This window comes from Octodon degus, unplaced genomic scaffold, assembly GCF_000260255.1.
Source record: "Octodon degus isolate 3935 unplaced genomic scaffold, OctDeg1.0 scaffold00046, whole genome shotgun sequence".
In the NCBI taxonomy this organism is placed as follows: Eukaryota; Metazoa; Chordata; class Mammalia; order Rodentia; family Octodontidae; genus Octodon; species Octodon degus.
In genome coordinates this window covers 2134153-2145599 of record NW_004524622.1, presented here as the reverse complement: position 1 = coordinate 2145599, position 11447 = coordinate 2134153, and the positions used below count along the sequence as shown (strand labels likewise).

The window sequence follows — 11447 nt, the reverse complement described above, 5'->3', positions numbered from 1 at the left end:
GCCTAGTGGGTGGCTTTTGGATTGTCCCAACTCATCGCCCCTGAGCTGCATGTCTGGGGTTGCATCTTGTTAAAGTGTCTTCTCGTTTTCTCTCTGTTTTTCTTTCTTTATTTTTTAGTTTAACTTCTGGGGTGATATACTAAATTGCCTATCATGTGTGGCTTTACTACTAGTATTTAGAATGCTTAGGAAATGACTACTTCTAGTTATCATCCAGAAATGTTCCTAGCTTTTTGGAATTTAGTGTGCGCCAAGATCCTATTTTTTTAACTTCTTTTCCTATCTTTATTCTTTTTCTTTCTTTCTTTCTTTTTTATTTTATTGAGAAACAAATATCAATGAGAGAGTTTCAAAGCTGGTTAATAGAACAGCTTCAATAATTAATACATTATACATTGTTATCTTCTTCGTGGTTATTCATAGTACAAGAAGCAGGCAGGATATCCTGTCCAAACACTATTAGTACACATCTTTCTTCTCATTGAATTAAGTGAAAGTAGCTGGATATCTACCCTAACTATTCTGAATATAGAAATACAAAATGGTCCTTCCTTTGTATCTCCTTTATTTGTTTAGTACTGTCAGATATGGGTATTCCATTGGCATCTAAATACTATAGGTGCATAAATTCAGCAAAACAATCCAACACAGTCCAGTAGTCCACAATAGTAGTGGGTTATGCACAGAAGTTGTTGAGTTGAGCCTTTCACAGCTCAGCATATTAATATGGCTTTACTTTATATACCTTATTTTTATACTTTTCTGCTAATGGTTAAGACCAAGATAAAGCAAGACCTGTATAACAAGAAATGTAACTTTTGTATCTGGTAAGGTCAGTCAAGTACCCTCAGGATTTGTCCTGTAATCCTGTACCTTGTAGATCCTTTGCCAGTGTCAGCCATGAGGATGAGTCATGCCATTGCTTGACCAATTTGCTCTCTGTGAAAGCCTGAGAGAATGTTTTTTCTCTCCATGTGACTCTCCTTAGGCACACTATACATCATCGATCACATTCCTCTGTGGCTCCATAATCTTCTTGATCAGAAAATTTGGGACACAACTGAGTTACATGATGTTAGAGTACAGGTTCTCCTATGTCCTGAGTCTTCACTGACCTTGAAAGGCTAGGGCTGCAATGTTGGCTGACCTTGCAGCCCTTCCTTTTCTCCAATTTTTGATCTGCTAACTTAGGTTGTTAACCCTCCAGAAGAGAAGCTTATTATTACCCTACAACATATGCAGTTTGGTTTACTTTAACTATCTGTCTAAATATCAAACATCTTAGTTATAACATGGAACAGGTATTTTTTTGTCAAGTATTGATATGTTAAACTTTAAGTCCCTACAGAATATGAAGAAGATCACTCGACCTGACCTGGACGAATTTGTATTCTCTAAAACCGAAGAATGAATTTTAGGAACAAATGGAGGTTATGAACAGAATATATTTATTGAATGAAAGAAAGCTCCTGCTGACAGAAGGACAGGAGGGGGTGCCCAGCAGGTTGTCCCCGGGAAGCTGTCTCTTCCAGGGAGTTTCATAGAGTAAAGCCATAGTGGTGAGGTGGGTCTAAAGTGGTGGAGAACATGGGAATTCGCTTAGGTGGATGTGAGATGGGACAAAACTATGGTCAACCAATGAGATTGCAAGTGTCATTGCTCAGGTAAAATTGATTAAATCCAGAACCAAATGGGGAATCAAGTCACGTAGCAAGTGGACATGAATTCAGGACAGGGTCTCTTCCTGTTGAGGGTTGGGCTAGTGACTCATTTGGGCTCTTTCAAGGTGATTTGATATCTATTTAGGATATCAATCCCTAATGCCCATCCCTAGGGAAGTATGTAGCTGTGTTTCCTATTTTTGTCTTGGTCTTCTGGTGTGGCCCATATGGGAGTGTCTGTCTCTTCCCAGTTGTGAAGTCACCTTGTCTTCCATCTTGTCTCCTTGCAGGCCTGGCCTTGTCTGACTGCCTATAATAGTTCTATCTAACTTGGTTGCCTGCTACACTATCTCTTCAATTTTAGGTGAATGAGAATTTTTTTTTTTTTTTTTTTTTTTTTTTTTTTTTTTTGCGGTACCAGAGATTGAACTCAGACCCTTGCGTTTGCTAGGGAAATGCTTATTCTACTGAGCCTTCTCCCCTGCCCCTCTAATTTTTTTTTAAAGTAGGTCTAAATTCTGTGTCTGCCTGCCTGCCTGTCTATCTATTTATCTATCTAGGTACCAGAAATAGAACCCAGGACCTTATGCTTGCCAGGAAGTTGCCATACTGTTGAGTGATCTCTTCAGCCCCTGGATTTCTAATTTTTACTCAAAATTTTTGATCTGGGTGGTGAAATGAAACAAACACGCTAGCCGGGCTTAGTGGCACCCACGTGTAATCAGTGCCAACATTCTGGGAAAAGACATTAGGGAATTGGGATTTCAAGTCCAGTCTGGGCAAATTAGTGACTTAGCAAGTTACCAGCTGGGGAGAAGAGGAAGGGGAGAAAGACTGGAGATGAGCTCAGGTAGAAGGCTGTTTAAAAAAATGTGTAAGTTAGCCATGAATGGTGGTGCTGGAGCCTGAGGCGAGATGATCTCAAGTTCAAATTAGTGTATCTGTCACTCACTGGCTTGCTTGCTTGCTTGCTTTCTTTCTTTTTTTTCTTTTTTCTTTTTTTTTTTTTTTTTTTGACTCAGGGATTGAACTCAGGCCCTTGTGCTTGCCAGGAAAGCGTTTATTCCACTGAGCCATCTCACCGGCTCTTGTTTGCTTTTTATGGTTTGTTTGTTTGTGGTGAAAGCATTCAAAATCCTACTGCAGTTTCTTTGACATACATAATATAATAGTGTTGCCTGTAGTTACACTGTTATGCAGTAAAAAAAATCAGAACTCTTCTAGCTATCGTATACTGCCTGTTGATCAAAACTTAGTGACAACTCTCTCCCCTTTACTCTCACCAACCTCTTATAGCCACTGTTCCCTACTCAGCTCCCCAGCAATCAGCTGTTTTAGATTGCACATGATTGAGTTCGTGTGGTGGTGTTCTGTGACTGCTGTATTTCAGTCTTTTTGTGACTGAACATAATGCCTTGATTATACATACCACGTTTACTTTCTCCCTTCATTAGTTGATCAAAACCTCCTTTGTGGCTTTTTGAATAGCACTGCAGTAAATGTGGGCATGCAAATGCCTCTTAGGCTGCTGATTTTATTTCTTTTAGAAGTAAGTTTTCTGAATCATATGGCAGTTCTACTCATAAGTTTTTGAGGAGTTTCCATTATGGCTGTACCAATTTACATTCTCACCAACATATGTAAGGGTTCCTGTTTTTCTGTAGCCTCACAAGCAACATATACGGATATGTCAAAATATATACCTACTTTAGGGGCTGGTGAGATGGCTCAGTGGTCTAAAGCACCTACTTGGAACAAACTTCACAAAGCACAGGGACCACAGTTCGATCCCCCAGCACCACATGCCAGCCAGCCCTGCCCCCTGGTGGGCTGAGCTGGCCACACACACACACACACACACACACATAAATAAATAAATGTTTAAAAAAATACATACATACATATATATATATATATATATATATATATATACCTACTTTAGGAAAAGAAAAATTTGTATAAATTTCTTAATACTAAATTTATGGAGATAATCATGAGTTGAATGCAAGCTAACCTTTGATCTCTATAATTACAAGAGGTGTTGAAAGTGGTGACTGTTGCTCCCACAGTTACTACTGCAAACTGCTGCATGGGTAACCTTGGTGGTCATGGAGGGCGCTGCACACACATTTTCAGTTTATCCTGTAACGGATGGCAGTATGATGGGTTTTCTGTGATGTGCAGGGTCCTCTAGAATCCCCATACAAAAGTAACACCATCTGTTGAAAAAATACACCATTTTTGTTTTCTTCAAATGCATATCCATTTTTTGGGCTGACTGTGTGTATGTGTCCTTTCTAACTAAAATGAGGTCATCATCTGTCACATTGTAGTTTTGATTTTCATTTCTCTGAAGATTAGTGATGATTATTTTTTATCTATTGTTGTTTAGAGAAGTGTCTATTTAGGCTTTTTTGAATATATTTAGACCTGTTACTCATTTTAAAATTAGTTTCTTTCCACTGAGTTTATTGAGTTGTTTCAAGTTCTTATATTCTGGACTTTAACCTTTTTTTTTTTAACCTGGAATCAAATTCATGACCTTGTGTTTACCTTTAACTTTTACTCCTACTTTTTCAGCTGTGCTTTTCTAGAACTAGTAAAAGATGTTTTTCCTAAGAATACTCAGCCTTATAACATTTCAAATATTTGATAGTTTTATTGTACAAACCCATTGTTAGGTGCTATAGAAAATAAATGAACAAGAAGTCCTTTCAGAACTAATTTTTGTGAGATACAGTTATAAATAGTTATTTTGGAGATAGATTCATAAATAAGCCTATTTTGGGTGATACAGTGAAACTCTAAAGCAACAATGGCTGTGTAAGACAGAACAAGTTAGTTTTTAAGTGCTGAGATCTGAAGATTAGTAGGAAAAAATTCTGTTTCAGCCAGACCTCTAATGGAGAAGTAGAGGTCTGACTTAATTTTGACATATAGAAAAACATCTTAAGCTACATGAGAGAAGAATAAAGTGAAAGAACAGAAGATGTTTACAGATGTAAAATGAATCTGATTAGGAAAATGAGGTAATGAAATATGAAGCTGAAAAACAGAAGAGGGCAGAATTTGTTCAGTTCATGTGTGAGGTAAAGATGCTTTGAATTCTTTCCTTTTCTTCTCTTTTTTCCTCCTTCTTCCTCTCCTCCTCTCCTTTCCTCTTTTTTTCTGTTTTTCTTGCAGCACTGGGTATCAAACTCAGGACCTTGCACTTGCCAGGCAAGTGCTTATGCCACTGAGCTGTATCTCTGGCTTGGATACCTTTCTAAACATAGTGTTTCCCCAAGTATTTTATTTTGAGATCCTGTTTTAATGATGATGAACAAATTAATTAATGTATTTTCTACAAAGAAGGAAAAACACATGTTGAGTATTGTGGGCTTGTTTGATTCAACTGAGAAAGTAGTATTTGTGAATGCAAATGGTAAGTAAAAGAAATAGGTCTTTCTTCAGAATAGAAGTAGGAAAGCAGTAGTGTTGTTTACTAACCCCACTGGAATAAAATCTGTGAGGGAGAAGAAGGCATTTGGTTCCAAACACGTTTCTTGTACCCAAGTATTTGTCATTTGATTTACTAACTAGATAAGCAAGTATAAGGGAATATCCAGACTTCATTTCAGTCAAGACTGGTAGCACTGAGAGCAATCAAAAAAACAGTTAAGAAGAAAATTATTTGTTAGGATTAGTTACAAAACACCAGTCATGGAAATGCTTATTCTTAGTGACACTGGTTTGCTGGTTTTAAAAGTAATCCATATTTTATCTAGTAATGACTCCAAAGCACAAAACTCATATTGGCAATTTAAATGTGTCAAAGAGAAGCCGTAAAGTACTTTTTTAAATGAATGAAGATTTTCAATAAGAAAAGGAAGAGAAATGTATGTTGAAGTCATTCATATAATATATGTTTATAGCATTTGGTGCTATCTGTGAGTTTTGGAATATGTCTTCCAGGGACAAGAATGGGACTACAATTCAAGAGTTGTCATTCCAGTTATGTTTTTCTTAAGATCAACTAATATTGGGAAACAATTTGAAACAAATGATATCTTTAATATTCTTTTTCAATATTAGTTATGACAAAAACCTTCACATTTGTTATCCTGTCAACACTCTTTCTATAAGATTAGTAACTTAAATTTCTGTAGCCAGTTCTAGATTATTCATTTTTATCTTTTTATTGCCAAAATCAATATCAAATGTGGATAGAAACTATTTTATATTAACAGCAATATTGTAAGCACTTTCCTTGCAGTGTGTTTTGATCTGTTCCTGAAATAAGCACTTGAGAATAGTCATAGACATTAGAACTGCAAGAGCCCTATTGTTTTTAATTTTATCACCGTAGTCTTTCCCAAGTATGCTATATGCCGTTTAGAACTTTAAGGGTATTTTCTCAGTGTTGGTGTAAACTATCTTTTCTTCCAAGAACATTCATGTATTACTTATATGTTTTCAAATAACTGTCCTGTTTATCATTTCCTTATTCTACATAAGCTATATCTGTCATATCTTTGTACATCACTGCTTTGAAATTCTTCAAATTTGGTACTCAATACTTTATTTTGTTTGTTTGGTACAGGGGATTGATTAAACACAGGATCTTAATCTTGCCAGCAGGTGCTTATGCCACTCAGCTACATCCCCAGCCGTTCAATGAATTTTATATTCAGTGTCCAAGCTAGGACCTGATTCTGTGTCTCCTAACTCAGTATCTCTTTAACCTCAAAAATTTGGAACTCAGTATACTTCTCAGAACTAATGAATAGTTCCAGGTACCACTGTATTGTAGCATTTGTGTTTATGCTTTATTTGGTTTTTACCTTTTTATTTACTTAATTTTCATACTCTGACTATTTACTTTTATAAATAACAGGGATAATTTGAAATTTTGTCCTGTAATCATGTTTTTAATAATGAATGATATTCCTGAAATACCATTTTTATTTTTTGTTCTATTTTATTTGTATGATACTGAAGATTGAACTCAGTGAGCACTGAAGTACATCCCCAGACCTTTTTGTTTTTACGTTTTAGTTTCAGAGAAAGTGTTATCAAGTTTCTAAATTGCAACCCCCAGGATGGGCTTGGTGATCCTCCTGTCTCAGTCTCTAGGGTTCCGTGATTACTGGTTGAGTCAGCATGCCCAGACCTAAAATGCCATTTTAAAATACTTGTGCAGGGCCAGGGAGATGGCTCAATAGAATAAGCACTTTCCTGGCATGTGCAGGGGCCTGAGTTCAATCCCTGGTTCCACCAAAAAATAAAAATTAAAATTAAAAAAATCATTTATGATGTCACAGTAATTTGAAAACTGGCCTTAAAATTATATTATTTTAATGATTGAATGTGGCTATTAAATTTAGGGTTAAGTAATTTGTACAATTTCTTGGAGATTACTTACAACAGAATTTGATTCAATATATAGATTCAAATTATAAATATACAAAACATTTGTGTATCAAGCTATAAATCACCTCTCATGAAAAGTCAAATCACTATTGCCACCATCATTTAAAAATAGTACTCCCGGGGGCTGGAAAAATAGTTCGGTGGTCTAAGTGCCTGCCTGGCAAGTGCAAAGACCTGGTTTCGATCCCTGGTACCAAAGGCCATGCCAGCCACTGAGACTGGGCACAGTGGCACACCCCAGAGCTAGGGAAGCTGAGACAGGAAGATCACTATGAGTCTGAGAGGTGTAGTGAGACCCTGTAGCAAACAAATAGACAGACAAATCAATAAATATTTTTAAAAAGCAAACAAACAGTACTTTCAAAGCTGCTTACTCTAAGTCATTTTTGCAGTTTTAGTTACTATTTGAAGGCATGACTTTATAGCCATGTTTTTTGTTTTTGTTTTTGTTTTTTTTGTGGAACCAGGGATTGAACTCAGGCCTTGCACTTGCCAGGGAAGTGCTTATTCCACTGAGCCATCTCCCCGGCCCCATGCCATGTTTTTTATTTCACTCATTTTATAGCACATGTAATTCTCATTGTGTTTTTAGTAAAGTGGATAGAAAATAACTTACTAGTCTTAGAAGAGGTTTTTAGTTTTGTTTTATAAAATTCTTTATATGAAGAAAACAAATGTTTCTACATAGTCATGAAAGGACTTGGCTGAGAAGAACTTCACTTAATCTGATTTTTATTGTGGAGTTATTATCTAATAGTGTTGTGTAAGAAATTACTCTGACACAGTGCCACCTTTTGAGTGCACACCTGCCAGAGGCATCCACATAACAGAAAGTTCCATTGCCCATATTAAAATACTGATATTTAGAATTACTGAATTAATTTGAAATTAACAAGAAATTAAGATATCAGGAGAATGAGAAGACCTATTATTATAGGCTTTTAAAAATTTGTAGAAGATATGTCTGATAACAAAAAGTTCTTAGGCCAGGTGTGGGTTGCACTGCAATCCACACTGACAATGCTGAGGCAGGAGGATCACTGCAAGTGTGAGGCCAACCTGGGCTAGAAAGTGAGTTCAAAGTTATCCTAAACTACATAGTGAGAACCTGTCTCAGAAAAACCAAGAAAAGGAAAGAGTGAAAAAGAAATCAGTCAGTCTTAAAGTTCCACAGTAAGCATACAACCATGTATGAGAAATTACTCTTTTTGAAGTCATGACTATAAAAAGGCATAAAGGACAGACACTTCACCAAAGATGCACAGATTACAAATAAGTATACAAAAAGATGCTGCACAAATTGTCCTTATAGCTACCCCAGCTCTTGGAATCAGAACTGTCATTCATTCTTGATGGGACAGCGATTATAACAATTGTACCATTCCATTGAGGGATGTTGCAGGATCCACCAAGAAGGAAGCATAAAGGAAGGCAGGGGATACCCGGGAGCTGTACTTTCTGCTCAGTTTTCCCGTGAACCTAAAATCTGTTCTAAGAATTGTTGAAAACCAGGTGTGATGTGCACACCTGTAATCCCAGCACTTGGGAAATTAGGCAGGGTGGTTGTAGTACATTAGCAGCCTGGCCTCAAGACCAGTCGGTCTCAAGCAAAAGAGGGTGTTTAGCATGCTTGAGACACCCTGGGTTATATCCTTGACAGTGGAAGAGATTGAGGTATATGAAGGTACAATTAATATAATCAGGATAGTGTGCACCTTCCATGTTAGTAGTGTAATTTGCTTGCTTTTAAAGGACATAAAAAAAAAAAAAACTTGACCACAACTGTAACTCATAAATTATTTGCTAAACAACTATGCCTTACACATTTATTTCTTAGGCAGAGGGCTCCTGAGGTCACATAATGTGTTATCAGTGGCTTGACATTTTAGGGTGACAGTTATCAATCTACAGGTGAATTGAGTGATCTTAGCTATACAAAGAATCACTTGGTGTATCCTTATATTTTACTTCTAGTCTTTTTTTTTTTTTTTTTTTTTGCAGAACCAGGGATTGAACTCAGGCCCTTGCGCTTGCCAGGGAAGCACTTATCCTACTGAGCCATCTGCCTGGCCCCATTTCTAGTCCTTTTTATTCTTTCTGCATCTACAGCACAGGTTGTTAGCGGTCAATACTAACCATACCCTATGAGAGTCATCTCATTTGTTTTTCTTGTCTCTAGAACTAGATATTACACACTGCCCCAAATTAAGCTCTTTACTGTATCATATGTCTCATAACCAAAAAGAAAAGATTTCTATAACAATATTAACCACTGATATGCTCATTAAAGACTTGCTTTCAAATGTTATGCTTTCCTATTATGTCTTTTTGGACTTGAACTCACTGTGTAGCCCATAGTGGACTCGAACTTACAGTGACCATCCTGCCTTAGTCTCTAAGTGCTGTGATTACAAGGGTGCACCACCACACCTGGCTCCTTATTATCTATCATTTATTTTGCTCTTTATAACTTCGATTTTTTTTTCTTTTTTGATAGAACCAGGGATTGAACTCAGGCCCTTGCGCTTGCCAGGGAAGCGCATATTCTACTCAACCATCTCCCTGGCCCCTAACTTGGATTTTTAAATTTTTTTTATATAAGAGAAATCATGCAATATTTAAGCTTGTATGTCTGATGTATTTCACTTAATATTACTGTCTTTTAAAAAAAATTATTTATTTATTTATTTGTGTGTGTGTGTGTGGCCAGCTCAGCCCACCAGGGGGCGGGGCTGGCTGGCATATGGTGCTGGGGGATTGAACCGTGGTCCCTGTGCTTTGCTAAGCTTGGTCTAAGTAGGTGCTTTAGACCACTGAGCCATCTCACCAGCCCCCTAATATTATTGTCTTAAGGTGCATCCATTTTCCTTTAAATGATACAAATTTTTCTTTTTAGCATTGTAGTAATCCATTGAGTGTAAATACCAAATTTTCTTTATGCATGCATATGTTGATGAACATATAAGGCTTCTTCCAAGATTTAGCTGTTATGAGTTATGCTGCTAATAACCGTGGATATGCACCTATCACTGTAATATGGCTCACCCGAAATAAAACGCCAATCAAAATATGGGCAAGTGAAATGAATAGATATTCATAGAAGTACAAATAACTAACAAGTACTTGAAAAAACGTTCAGCACCCTGGCCATTAGAGAAATGCAAATTAAAACAACACTGAGATTTCATCTTATCTCAGTAAGAACGTCATTCTCAAGAAGTCACATCACTGCTGGCAGGGCTGCAGGGTGGTAAAAAGAACCTTTCTACACTGGTTGCTGGAAGGTACACTAGTATGATCACTGTGGAAATCAGTATGGAGATTTCTCAAAAAACTAAAACTACAAATTCTGTTTAACTCAGCCATTTGTATCTTCCTGAAAAATTTGAAGACTTCATATTACAATTGTGTATGTATCCCCATGCTAAGCAGCTACTTTATGATATAATAGAGCACATTACTGGACACAACTAAAACTGGTAATATAGCATTTCTAAATCTTGAACCAAAATTTAGCAATTCATAATTTACCTACTTTGCCCTTAGTTTATTTTTTAGAAACTATTGACTGAATCTTTTGAGTAAGAAATTTAACTGAGCATCTGACAGAAGCTATTTAATAACTTTTTTTAAGAAAAAAGAAATATGTGTATTTATACATGAAGGCTTATTTTTATGTATATTAGATCCTGTTCTCTAGAATAATATATATAAAAAAATTTCAGTATATTAAAATGTAATGAAACCCCAAAGCTAAACTAACTTAACCAGTCAGATTATGACCTAATTATGGCTAACAAATACTTGAAAAAACCTTCAACATGCTGGCCTTTAGAAAATGCAAATTAAAACAACACTTGGCCTTTGTTCATGTTCAAATGTCTATTTTTCTAATACAATGTCTTTAATTTTCATTTGAAATAATCTCCATCTATTGAGACTGTTATCACTTCATATTAATTATAACAGCAGTTTTTTTTTTTTTTTTTAACTAAAATGATGGTTTTTAATGAGAACCAGAGGTATGGTTACAATTACGTAGTCCGACACACAAAAAAAATCCATGGATGATCAGGAGTTGGAAGGTTACAAAATAATGAGGGTAACACTGGGTACAGGGGGCAAAGTTGTTCCAGAATCTCAGAACCAGACTAATACGGCCTCTCCCTGCAATCTGTGCTCACCCCTGGAATCCATCTTGCCAGGGCCAAAGCCTCCTCTGTCCCCACCACCCCGGCCCCCTCGGAAGCCCCCACGATCCCCTCCACGGCCCCGGTAGCCGCCCCGATCGTAGCCTCCTCTGCCACCACGACGATCATCTCCGTAGTTCTCTCCCATATGGGAGCCTCCTGGACCTCCTCCTGGGCCATCTGG

The 11447-nt window shown here is 36.9% G+C and overlaps 1 protein-coding gene across 2 annotated transcripts in view; it reads left to right on the top strand.

Annotated features, from left to right (window-relative positions):
• Jmjd1c (jumonji domain containing 1C) overlaps positions 1–11447 on the top strand; it is a 168896-nt gene that overhangs the window by 57738 nt on the left and 99711 nt on the right. The gene's annotated exons all lie outside the window — the stretch shown is intronic.